Source organism: Musca autumnalis, unplaced genomic scaffold (assembly GCF_047663935.1).
Source record: "Musca autumnalis isolate F117 unplaced genomic scaffold, ASM4766393v1 scaffold_1, whole genome shotgun sequence".
Taxonomy (NCBI): Eukaryota; Metazoa; Arthropoda; class Insecta; order Diptera; family Muscidae; genus Musca; species Musca autumnalis.
Window position 1 is genome coordinate 247,043,289 of NW_027411644.1, and position 14,185 is coordinate 247,057,473.

The 14,185-nt window shown below is 37.7% G+C and overlaps 1 protein-coding gene across 3 annotated transcripts in view; it reads right to left on the reverse strand.

The window, feature by feature from the left end:
• Window positions 1-14,185, reverse strand: part of Cad99C (cadherin 99C) — a 463,896-nt gene that overhangs the window by 339,206 nt on the left and 110,505 nt on the right. For all 3 annotated transcript variants that reach the window (XM_073960669.1, XM_073960670.1, XM_073960671.1), the window contains exon 3: window positions 11,993-13,263. The gene's annotated coding sequence lies outside the window, so the exon portion shown is untranslated. The remainder of the gene's footprint in view (window positions 1-11,992; window positions 13,264-14,185) is intronic.

The window sequence follows — 14,185 nt, forward strand, 5'->3', positions numbered from 1 at the left end:
TTCCTCAAATAGGGCGTATATATGTATATATGGAAGCTATATCGAAATCTGAACAATAGCGTTCTCCCTAAAAAATTTTCTTTTTCAATTTTTAACCGAATCGGACAATAATTGCTACCTGTACGTTGCGAACGGACGGATAGAGGTGCATAAATCGACTCGGAAACTGATTCTATGTATATCCCTAAAAGAAACTATGAGTCTATATCGATTCCTTTTGCATGTTACTTACAAATGCACATACACATAATACCCCTTACGAAATTGATCTAACTCTGTATATTAACTACGATGGAAAGCTCCAATCACATATTAACTTTGTTAGTATTTTAAGTTGCAAAATAAAATATGGCCACGATTGTAAATCGATTCTCATTCTGCTTTACGCCAAGTGTTCAGTTAGCTGACACCTTAGTTAGTAAATAATCCGCATGACGTATAAGTGTTGTCAGCACTCATACGACACGTAGTACAAAAAATTTTGGTAGATGACGTAATTGCATATATTTCACAGAGATTTGATTTATTTGAATTGCGCAATGGAAAACATGATCACAGTTCAGAGAATCTGAAGGGATGTCTTTTGTTAAATTTTCATATTTAATATCAACACTGACTAGAGCAAGTCATGAGAATTAATGATAATACTACAGCTAAAATTGCATCAAATTAGCAGCAGTGGCAGAAAGACCAATCCCCTGATTTTATTTTAATTTTAAGTAAGAAAGAACAAGTAAAAAGTGTCAGTCGGCTTTGCCGACAGAGATATACCCTCAGCCAATGTGAAGTGAAACCTTCATCTATGGACAGATCGAATGTATTTTGGGTCTCTTCAGAATTTTGTGGCTCTTTTTGAATATTTGAACTTGCCAAAAAAATGTGGATTAGGAATTAACTGCACAGTTAGGGAGGACAAATATGGTTCATTTTAGAAGTTAAACTAAAATTTGACAAAATAGTAGGAGATACAAAGTTTGGACCAAATCGGTTGCCCCATTCAAGTGATATCGTCCTAGCATTTTAGTGACAATTTTTAAATATTGGGGAGAAGTACCGGAAGTTGTGGACCGGTATTGCCCCATTAAACTTAGTTTAGATAAAATATGGCGAATACCAATGTTGGACCAAATCGGTAGAACAGTTCGAGAGTTATCGTGGCCGCCACATATGGTGACGTAGGGGTTTTTAAACCTGAAAAAACTTTAACCGTCCTAATGGAAGTAGCGAATGCAAATCGCTTCAACAAAAATCAAAGTGATTCGAGAGCAGGTTTAAAGTGAACTTATTCGAATTTTTGTGTGTGAGGTACCAGAAGGATTAGACAAATAAAGTCTATATTCGAACCTGATCTATTTCTGATAGATATATTAGGATGTGTTAAAGAGTTATCGTGCGCACAATTTTTACGAACATTTTTGAACTCTTGTGAGGGAGGTACCTGACGAGTGGACCGATATGGTTTATCTTCGAACTTAAACTATGTTTGGACAAAATATTACGAAGGCCAAATTTTGGATCGAATTGGCAGATCCGTTCGAGATTTATTTTGCGCTCCAACCACTACACATGGTGTCATAAGTTTTTTTGCAACTTTCAGGCTATTTTCTCAGGAAGTATATACTTGCCCTTGATAAAAGTTGTACCGTTGTATGGGCGACAGTGAATACAAGTTGTTACAACAAAAATCAAAGCGATTCGAGAGCAGGTCCTAAACTGAACTATTCCAAAATTTTGTGTTGGAGGTACCCGAAGGAGTGGACCGATTGAGACCATATTGGAACCTCATCTAAGTCTGGTAGAAATTTCACGATGTATGGGCCAATTTGGTTACTCCCTTCAAGAGTTATCATGCACACAAATTTTCTAAACATTTTTCAAACTTTTGTGGGGGAGGTACCGGAAGGAGTGGACCGATATAACCCATCTTCGAACTTGAACTGAGTTTGAGCAAAATATTACGAAAGCCAAATTTTGGACCGAATCGGTTGATCCATTCGATAGTTATCGTGCGCACCAGCCAGACAGACAACTCCAAATTGTCTGAAACACATTTCGTCCAAACATACTTGGGGTCTAAAACCATTATTTCGATGAGGCACATTTTGCCCGTATGAAAGTGTATATACTAGGCCGGGGCGATTTGAAAACCATAATGGACTCTTCGTGTTTCTGATTCCTGGGATTGAACTGAGCAAAAAAGTCTACTGGACCATATGCCTACGATAAAATCGAGCCTCCCGATTTTGACTTTAAATTTTTTATCTACGTTTTTTTGACATCTTGGCATATAACGTCCAAACCATTGAGATTTTAAAAGGAAGAATGATCAAAAGAAATTCGTTGTGGAAAAAATAAGATATGCCCGTTTAAATCCGTTGTGGAAAAATAAGATATGCCCGTTTAAATTTGGAAATATAAGAAACCCAGATTTTCACTACTTTTACCGATATAAAAAATAAAACGAAGTGACCCAAACGAATTAAGGGCATTTTCGTTCTCCATGAATCCCAACACGATGGAAATTTTGCATCAGAACGCTTGAATATTTTTCTGGACATTTTCCGAAAAGTTTGCACCTTCTCAAGACTAAACCTGCCTGAAAAAGCGTTCCAATGCTTTTGCGATGTATTAGAGAGTTCTTAATTACTGTCTTGGCTACAATTTTTGTCTTTGTGTTGGCTCGAAAATCTCAATGGTTTGGCTGTTATATGCCAATATGTCAACAAAAAAACGTAGATAAAAAACTTAAAGTCAAAATCGGGAGGCTCGATTTTATCGTAGACATATGGTCCAGTAGACTTTTTTGCTCAGTTCAATCCCTTCCACACAAATCGACCCGGCCTAGTATATACCCTCGTTAGCATAAATGTTGAGGGTATAAAAATATAACTTTGTAGATGGGGTGCCTGCTGTAAAAATATTTAAATGGATCGGAGAAAAGTTCTTAAACTGTATTTAATAGAAAATCTTCAAATTAGTTACACCTCTTGAGAATTATCGTATCGAGCACCACCCAACCAGACAGACGGACGCACGGACATGATACATCGATTCCAAATCTGGGGTTTTAAAACCATTGATATGATTAATATTTAACATTGCTAAAACCCCTCTATAAAAAGAGGATTGTTATAGACATTTTCTGTAAAATTGAATATTCTTTGCAATCTTGCATATTGGTTTTAAAGGCTGAATTGCGTAAAAGCATTGATCGCATTAATTTTTTACAATAAATGCGGAGCTAAGACTGCGACTCATAGATTTCATGCGAAATAAGTATGAACCTATCTTTTGCTTCCTAAATACACCGTATTTCCTGCAGTAGAACTATGTAACCCTTTTTTTTAGTCACCGACAAAAATTAAAATACAAAATTATGAATGAACAGTTCAAATAAAAGTAGACATCACTGGTTTTTTACTACGAAAATTAGAAATATTTTAGTACTACCGATTTTTTCGGTCAGGAAAAAATGAGTTAGAGAATCCCACTACAGATCAATTTAAAAATCCCCAAAGTTGAATACTCTATCGTTGAAAAGCAAATCTCTAATCTCTAAAATCACACATCGCATCGGTTATTTCATTGATTGATACGTATTCCAACGAAAGTGGCTAAACTTATTGAACAATTGTGAGAAGTATACCTTTTCCAATAAACATTAGATATGGTATTAGATAATTATGATATTTCACAAAATAAAGAGTAAATTACAAACACAAGAGCGTGGATGATGTGCTACATGATAGCATGAGATACATACACACGAGTACCCCCAACGATTTGTGATCATAAGTATGACATTTGATGACAAGCACTTTATAAACTCAAAATTCATGTGAACAATGTTGTGGCAAAATTTGCATACTTTCACTTTTTTTAATAATTTTTACTATCGAATATGGTTTGATTATACCATGACATTATCAGCTAAAAACAAAATCCCAGGTATGGATCATTAAATAATTATAAACTTTTTGTTTAGGTATAAAAAATATATATCTACCTCAACAAATCAAAAACCGTAAACATCAAGTGCCCAATATGGAGATAATGTCTTATTTAAGAAAATTTATCTACGGCGATTGCATGTTTGCCAACAATAAATTCTCTGTGATTTAGTAACGTTTTTGGGGATAACATTTGAAACAAAAAATTAAATGCAAATCATAAATTGAAATTATTTTTTATTTATTTGGTTAAACACACCACTTTGTTTCAATATGCTATATTGCGACTTTATGCTTAAAGACAATTTGAAATAGAGAAAATCGAAAATACTGCAGTCTAAGCTTTGGGCTGTTTGCATTGAAGTTTAACCACCAATGACTTCGTTTTGTATCTAAATCATTGACAATTGTTTGTAATCACTGTGATTTTCTTCAAACTCGAAACCAAACAGTTCAGTGAAGAAAATATTAACGGAGTTGCTTTTGTTTGTTTGTTTGTTTTGCACTATCTACATTATGCTAAGCAGACTTGAGGCATGTGGAAATGTCGCTGTGTGTGTGTGAATATGGATTTGTATTCACATCTATTCGATGTTGTTTCTTGGTGGAGATTTTTGTTTGCATTAGTTACAGCGAAGTTGAAGTTGATATTTTTGCAAATAAAGTCATTATATCTTAGAGTTTATGTTTGTTTGCATTTGAGGCTTGGTTTTAATGACTTTGTGTGAGTGTTGAATTTTGTCTCCACTTTCCACTTTAATGAAATTATTATTTACAATCTTTTTTTCTTGCAAGTCTAACTTGACTTTATTTATGTATGCCATTCAGCCTTTTGGGTGTAAATTGTCATATGGATGTTCATAAATTGTTAGATTTTATGCCTCTAATGCATGGTCTTTTGGTGTAACTAACTAAATTTTCTTCGCACAGTAGTTTGAACAAGAAGTTGAATTTAAACGTTTAAATTGTGGCTAATTTAAATATGCTTTTCTAAATAAGATTTAAAGGGATGCAGAATAAGAAGTAATAGAAATAACCCCTAAGAGATATAGAATTAATGTTAGCTTCCCCGAACATACTTTTTGACCAGAACAAATATATCTGAATACCTATGTTTGATTTTTTTCTTTTTATTTGTTTGTGTCTCTTCTGATGTGTTTGGACTAGAGGTTCATTCTATATATATATATGGTTTTGAGAGTCCTATACTACGCCCACATTCAAGAAAAAAAATACGGCATTGTCATATTTTCGGATAATATCCCTACTACAAGTCTCAACTTGGAAAAGTTTCCAAGAAATATTCCAACAAAGACCGTTTATATCCCTGTTTAAAATAACTTTTTGATTTAGTAATACCCCTCTTGATCTTCCAAAAGTGTCTAATAATACGTTTATTTATAACTGGATTTAACAAACCCACTAGGTTTTTAATGTCAATTCCATTTTTTATATTTCAAATAAATCCTCATAAAGAAAGTTAACCCTGCAAAAAGCTATAATATAAACATGGCCTAAGATCCTATAAAAGTATTTTGTAATTTGGCTCAAGTCTCTTTATTTAACAATACCTGCAGTGTAAATTCAAGTACTATGATGTTCATAACTCCATCATAGTTGACCACATGTATCATAAATGCTCGAAAATTGGTCTGGAAGGATGCATCTTTGACGACAAATAACGTAGAAAATTGTAATTCAAATTAACCACAAATTGGTTAGATATGCCCGACTTGTACGCTGCTGTTGCGCCGACGTGGCCCAAATTTATAAATTTTCGCGAGACTTCGTTCCGAACGTATCATACGATGGCGAATGAGAACCTTATCTAGAGAGAATTTAGCTCACCATGATGTATGGTCTTGAAGCGAATTTACTGCCGACGGTTATGCCTAAGTTGCTGAGAGAAAAGCGCTAGTATGGCACAGAAAAAACAACAAGAAAACACATAAAAGTAATTGCGTCGAATCAATGCCAGGATAAGCTGTAAACGCTGCGGGCAAAATCGTAATTTCGAGCAAAAATGTGAAAGAGTACCCGTCCGTTTTTGTTCGATTTGTGGACGATGAGAGGTCACAAATTGGACTAGTATCGGAAGCGGGTGAACTTAAATCCCCATTAGAAACCCATATGCGTATCGTGCTGTTTAGATTAGTAGCTAGCTATTAGTAGCAATGATAACTGCATTGGGGGTGGTTCATGTGGATACTAATGTAGATACAAAGGCTTCAAGATATTTCATCAGCAAGGAGTTTGTACGTAAAATCGAAAGGGCAAGTACGAGGTATGCCCATAGATTTATTGTGATATTAACTGATGGCACACAGAAATACAGGTTTTGATCGGAAACAAGTGCTCGAGAGAGATTCCTGATTATGCCATAGACGACGGATTATGTTATACTCGGTTAAGATTGTCATCAGACTCATCAGATTTAAACTGTAAGTTTGATATGCCGAGCATTAAAAACAATTATGCTTAAAGGATTCTACACGTAGGGCGACTCAACAGATCCAAGAAAGATGTGATAGGGGATCATAGTTCCCAGGAATAACGATACAATCCAGTGTATTTGGTGCAAAGACATAAACCTCGGTTGCCGGCCGCCCTCTTTGATGAAGTTGTACCGAGGGCATGTAAGCAACCCACATCTAGACGAAAAAGGTCAAAGACCTGCAGGAGGAGGAGGAGGTTTTGAGGTTTTCAAGTTGGTTAGACATCATAGCGCCAGATCATCGCAGGCGCTATAACCTATGGACGATCCTGGAAGCAAAATATAGGAAAGCCACGGAAAGGTTTGCCGCCAATTTAGCACCTAAATATGGTCGACCATGTAAAGTCTTGAGTTTAATATCACCCGTGATCGTGTAGCGTCCCCGACCCAAAATCTAACACTGTTGACAGCGCACATCTAAGCGAACGCAAATGCTTCAAAGAGCAGAAACCGCGAATTCACATTAGCTCCCTAACACGTCAGGTGTCCCTGGACCGTCCATGCCGTGAGATGGCAATGCTTGGTATGCGATCAGTTGGGTAGCACAAAGGAGAGCAGATCCTCTTCCAGAAATAAGAGCCGTCTTCCAAGAACTACAAAGACCAACATAATCTTGGCCAGGAAGCAGTATCAGCCGATTACCCCCCAACACCCAACAGGAGGTGATACATTTGGTGACGGAGGATGAGATAATAGAGGTCATATAATAAGGTGATACTTCGGTGCAAATTGAGCTCATCGCCCTCGGCACCAGATCTGCAGTTACCGCAACGGATCCTAGCTTGCGGATCCCACTCGGGCCACATCACTGGAGACGCCCCCAAGAAGGACAGGAATCCTCCTTAGCAGCCTGGTGTCGATAAGGCATCACGTCGCTGCCTTCCTGGAATTGGGACGTGGTAGGCCCATGGAACGGCAGACCATGTACTTCACCGCCAACTCACCTGCGCTGTCGGCACCTCCGTCACGGAACTCTGCCATGTTCGTATTGGCATCGTTGCTAGGCATCGGGGAGAATGAACGAGGAGATACGGGCAGGACCTCCGAGATGTTCATGGAAGAAGAAGAAAGTCCGGTATTTACTTGCGGGGAAAAACAGACTGAAGGAGTGAAACGGCAGCTAGAGTAACGAGTTGCCGCAGAGCAACTCTGGCACCAGATAGACGGGTGAAAACGTTAGTTATGGTGGTAGAACAGTGGTTCTGCGTCGAAATATCCCTAGTGGGAGCTACATTCTTCCAACCCCGTTGGGGCAAGGCTGGTGTGAGGACGAAAACTGTTCCTCAGATAATTAATTATTACATTTTATTTCAATATAATACGTTTTTACTACATCGGATTTGACTTTTGCCGAGACACCCTACAATGCTGGAAATTGAGTCGAATAACTTTTTTAATTTTCAATAAAGGATCACAGACCTAGAATTTCACGGATATCCGGATATGTTAAAAAAAAAACAAAGCGAGCTCCAATTAAAGTCAATATTTCTGATGACTCCGAGAATTCCTTACATTTAATAGCTTAAAACGAGCAAGGTTCGGCTAAAGGTGAAGAAGACCCGCTAAAACAAGATTGAATCGATTTCGTGCCTTTAGAAACCATATCTAGAATCTTCTGGGCGACACTTTTACAGAGGTTTTCGAAACTGAAAAACCATAATAATCCCCATTTGATTTCACTGAAGTAATGCCACCTCAAAAAGAAGTTAAAAGAACAGAGAACAAAAAGAGAACAAAAATAAGCTAAGAGAACAGAGAACAAAGATATAACGTTAATATCTGATGGCTTAGGGTGACGTAGGGGATGGAAAATATCAAGGAACGGTCCTGACCGGTTTTAACATGGCAAAGACCAGGATTTATCTTGGTCCTTCTTTCATCTCAAGTGGACACTGACCTCCCCGTGGTTTCACCTAGGGAACTGTCTTTAACACCCGTTAAAGGTAGTGAGCTAACATGTGCCGCGCGTTTACCCATAAGAACGTTAAAAACTTGGGTGTGGGCGTCGGGTTAGTAACCCTCCCCTAGAAAAAACAGCCTACTATTAAAAAAACGAAAGAAAAGAAAAACAAACCCCTCTAAAGTTGACGAACCCCGCAAACGTTTTAAGGACCATGATCTGTGAATCTGCACCTGGAATGTTCGCACTCTTCATAGAGAAGGTGCAGTCTTCGCATTGGCAGACGTACTTGAAAAGTACAAGGCCGATATTACTGCCATACAGGAAATACAATGGATTGGGAAAGGCGTCACAACAACACCTAAAGGTGACGCACTGTATTATAGCTGCCATGACGTAAAGCATGAGTTTGGTTGCGGATTCGTAGTTAGTCGGAGACTAAAACATCTGGTATCCAGCTTCACCCCAGTGAATGAAATACTTGCTGCAATTCGAATAAAAGCTTCAAAAAACATGGTAGTTAGCAGTACCAGATTTAAGCATCTCAATATTCATAAAGGCACCTGGCTGTCTCCAGATCAAAGAACAAGTAATCAAATTGACCATGTTGTGATAGATGGAAGACATTCATCGAGCGTGTTGGATGTACGATCGTTCCGAGGCGCAAACATTGATTCGGACCACTACCTTGTTGCAGCAAAGATACGTACCCGTCTAAACGTTGCAAATAAAGCTCGAACAGACACAACGCGGAAGTTGGACATCGATAGGCTGCAAACACAACAGATAGCCACAGCATATTCCACTCAACTAGCCCAATTGCTTAATCAAAGCACTCCTCGTCCCGATAACATAACAAAACAATGGCAAAATATTGTCCACTCCATGCAAACAGCCGCAAAATCCATACTTGGATTCCAGAGACCTCCACCAAGGGATCCATGGTATGACCAGGAGTGTCGTGCTGCTACCGATGAGAAAAATGCGGCATATAGGGCTACTTTACAATCAGTAGCAACGCGTAGCGCACGAGAGAGATATCGGGAGAAAAGGAGAGAAGAAAAACGTCTTTTCCGCAAGAAAAATAGAGAAATGGAAAAGCGGGAGTGTGAAAAAATCGAGATGTATAGGAGCCAGAATGAAGTTCGAAAATTGTACCAAAGAGTGAAACATCAAACAGATGGCTTTGGTACAGGCACATCCTTCTGTAGAGACCAGCAAGGTAATCTGGTAACAGATAGAGATAGCGTGCTCAGGATATGGAAGGAACATTTCTCCAATCTGCTGGTATCCAATAGTAGCGAAGACGATGATACCGCAGATCCAATCCCATAAAATGGTATAGAATGTTTACCGCCTGGCCAAGATGAGGTAAAAACAGCAATCAACCGGCTGAAGAATAATAAAGCAGCAGGAGCCGATGGCTTACCAGCCGAGCTGTTTAAAACCGGAGGCGACGCGCTGATATCGTGTATGCATCATCTAGTTAGCACTATCTGGCAGGAAGAACGCGTACCTGACGATTATCATCCTGTGTCCCGTCCACAAGAAAGGAGATAAGACTGTATGCTCCAACTATAGGGGCATAAGTCTTCTCCCTATTGCCTTTAATATAGTGTCAGGGATATTGTGCGAACGACTAAAGCCAATGGTCAACGAAATAATTGGACCATACCAACGTGGCTTTAGACCTGGCAAGTCCACCATTGACCAGATATTTACCCTGCGGCAAATCCTAGAGAAGACCCAAGAGATGCAGATCGACACATAGCACCTTCTTGTCGATTATAAAGCAGCGTTCGACAGTCCCGTCCGATCAAACGTATTCCATGCAATGTCTGAATTTGGTATCCCCGCAAAGCTCATCCGGCTTTGTAAGATGACTTTAACTGATACTAGGTCCTCAGTTAAAATTGGAAGGAACCTCTCCGAACAGTTCAGTACCAAAAGAAGTTTCAGACAAGGAGACAGCCTTTCGTGTGACCTATTCAACATTTTGCTGGAAAAGCTAATACGAGATGCAAATGTCAAAAGAAATGACACAATTTACACCAATAGCCACATGTTACTTGCTTATGCTGATGACATAGACATCATGGGACGATCAGTAAAGGAAGTAACTGATACCTTTAGGAAGGTCGAAACAGGATCTGCGAAAGTGGGTCTGGCGGTAAACGGCGAAAAGACCAAATTGATGGTGTCGGCGCGCAAAGCGTCCAACTGTGGAAGTTGGTACCTATAATTTTGAGGTAGTTAAAGACTTCGTCTGCCTCGGTACTGCCATAAACACAACAAAGAACATCAGTTGTGAAATAAGAAGAAGAACTGTATTGCCCAACAGATGCTACTATGGTTTAAGTACGCAGTTTAAAAACAAAGCCACAAATCGTGAAACAAAAATAACGACATCGTATGAACCACGACCTATAGCAGCTATACAAAGACATGAATATAGTTAAACGTATCGAGTTACAACGATTGCGTTGGCTAGGCTATATCATAAGAATGAAACGATGATGAACCCGCTAAAAAGGTGTATGAATACATCCCACATGGCGGTGCACGCAGGATTGGTAGGCCTAAGCTTCGATGGAGCATACAAGTGGGTGAAGAAATTAAAAGGTGCGGTATTCCAGCCAGCTAAGTAAGTAAGTAAGACTTTCGTGAAATATGTTCATCCGGGTTTTCAACATAGTCATCCCCTAAAGGAATTTTCTACAAGTCGGATATCCGGATATGTTTTCAAAAAGCAATGATAAAAACACGATCAGCAAAGCGAGTTCCAATTAAAGTCATTAAGATGAGTTGAATTTTGCAAAAATGCGTGTGACGACCATATGTATTAGACAATTGAAATATAACGGTAATACGAACATTTATCAACCAATTTTCCTTAAAATTCATATTTAACGGTTTGAGAGTGTAGAAAATTAGTCTGTATAAATTTTTCGAAAATAAGTCCACATTTAGTCCTAGCCCCCATAAAACGGTGACGACCGATTTTGGGGATTTTAGCGACATTTTATAACCGATTCGGCTGTAATTTGGAATTTCGACTTACTGGGAAGTGAGAATCCTTCATACCAAAAATTATTAAAATATGTCAATGTTTTGGCTTAGACCCCATACATTGGGACCACCCTGTTCAACTAATTTCCACCATTTATGGTAATTTTGGGAAAAAAATTAAGAAGTACTGTTTTTGCACATTTAATATAAATAAAAATCAATTTCAAAACAGAAAATTTGGTTTTGAGACCATAGTGTTAGTATATAAATAAAAATACCACTCATGGTTCGCATAGGTATAACTAATTGAAAATAATTTTACTTGGGTCCTTGAAATAAGTGAAATCTCTAGCTCAACATGAAAACATGTTTCTGAAAATGACCGCGTATGTGTTAATGCCATGGGAATTGAAGATGTCTGCCTTCCATGTTGACAAACTATGATTTTAGCAGCTCAACATTTTACCCTCCACACGTTTATTGCAATAACTTTTATTGACTTTTTTATTTCACTTTTTGTTTCTTGCAATGTAATGTCCGTTTTAATGGACGATGGAGGTAAATTAAACTGATTTATTGAATAAAATTACATGTTTCACAAAATGTAAAGTAATACTTGTAAATTGTTTTACCACTTACCTGGTTAGTTTATTTGTTTCAGCTTTTGTGGATGGACGAGTATCTGCAGTTTTCAAAATTTTTAGTAGACTACAGCAAAAAATGGCAAATGGACAGTTTTTTCTGTTGCTTTTCAAGCTAATTTTCAATTATAATGCCATGTAATCACAGCAGCAACGTGGCGTGGTAGAGGAAAGACCTAAAAAGGGCTAAAATTTTAAGTTTTGTATAATGTTTGGCTGATACGTGTAAAGATGTAACGTATGCGATAAGCCCAATGTGGCGGTGGCAAGGATGTTGTTGTTGCTGTTGTTGTTGTTGAAAGACACAATATTGATGATGATAGGTTTGTGTTGAGCTGCAATCCAATGACGTTGTTGATGTCTAGCTGCCACAAATGATGATTGTTGCCAAAGTTAAATGCGTTGTGGTGTTTTGGTGATCGAACGTTAACACAGTATTGGCGTTATCGACAATTGTGTGGTTGTTATTGCTGTTGGCTGGCGGCGACCGGCGTGTGTGTGTGCTTGTGTGTTAACTGCCAGCCAAATATGGTCTTAATGTAATGCGTGTTTACAATAACAATTTAATACACATAACAATTGCAATGGCAACGATGACGACGTACAATAGGAAAATAAAAAACGCCAACATATAACCGGGCATAAACCAGGATGATGACGTCGCGAACACGAACACGACGGCGGCTTTATAAAGATCGAACGAACGACCGAGCGAACGAATTGGAAAATCGTATCAAAAAGCTAAAATAAAAATCACTGCGACTTGGTGGCGTCTTTACTTATCAACGCAACACATTGCCAGTGATTATTTTCTCTTAGCCAAATGCAATGAATGGATTGTTGGTTTATTGCTTGGCCAGGTTCTTTGGAAAATGTAGCAGCAGCAATTTTGTTTACTATTCTTGCAGTTAAAAACGCTTTTCACAGCACATTAACACATTTTCGCATAATAACGAAGATCTCATCGAAGACGATGTATGGTTTTTTATTATAAATTGTTGGAATCTTTTTGTGGCCCTTTTTAATTTATGTTTTATTATTTTTTTTTGATTTCTTGCTCAGCGGGTTTAAAATGCCTTTTGAAATATTGGGTGGTTGTCGTTTACCTTTACCACCTTGTTGTTCACATTTCGTGGTGGCTTGTTTTATTTTTGACTTGTTATTATTTTTCCTGCTTTTTGTTGTTTTCAGTTGTCAGTTTCACTTTTGTTTCATAGTTGACTTGGTATTGATGATGTTGGCGTTGATGCTGGCAAAGGTGTTTTAAACCTGAAAAGACACACATGGTGGGAATATATGATTAATATATGATAACTTGCAGATAATTGAAGTTAATATAAGACAAATTATAGGTATGTTTGTAAATATGTAAGTATATGTAGTTTTGAAAATGAGGACAGACAGCATTACAAAATCATACATGTGCAATAATTTATCTTGAAAATAATTTCACATGGTACACCTTTTATTTTCCTTGCCTAGGTCTTCTAAATACAGAGAATCTTTTTAGGTGTTGAGATATTTTTGTCTTCTATAAGAAGACCTCTTTAAGAAGAGGTTTTGTTCTTCTATAGTATGACCTTTTAACAATCTATAAGAAAACCTTTTAAGTTTTTTGCAGATGAACTCTTGGTCTTTTTTAAGAAGAACTTTTGTTATTCTATAAGAAGATGTTTTGGTCTTCTATTAGAAGATCTTTTGATTTTCTATAAGACGATCTTTTGGTGTTCTATAAGACCTTTTTCTTCTCTAAGAAGACCACTTTGGCTTCGACTTCTTTGGCTTCTAAAGGAAAACCTTTGGTTTTTCTATAAGAAAAACTTCTCTATGAAGATTTTTGGGCTTACCTTTCAGTCTTCTATTAAAAGAACTCATAGTTGAATATACGACGACTTCTTGGTCTTCTATAAGAAGACCTTTTGATCTTCTATAAGACCTTTTGGTTATCTTTAAGAAGGGGTTTTAGTGTTCTATAAGGAAACCGTTTGGTCTTCTATAAGGAGACCGTTTCCTCTTCCATAAGAACACGTTTTGGACTTCTCTAAGAAGACTTTTGATGGTCTCAAAGAAAACTTTTGGTCTCCTCTAGGAAGACTTCTGGTCTTAAATCATGTAAAAGGAGATCTTTTGTTTGTCTATGGTCTACTATAAGAGGACGCTTTGGCCTTCTTTGGGTCTTCTATAAGAAGAC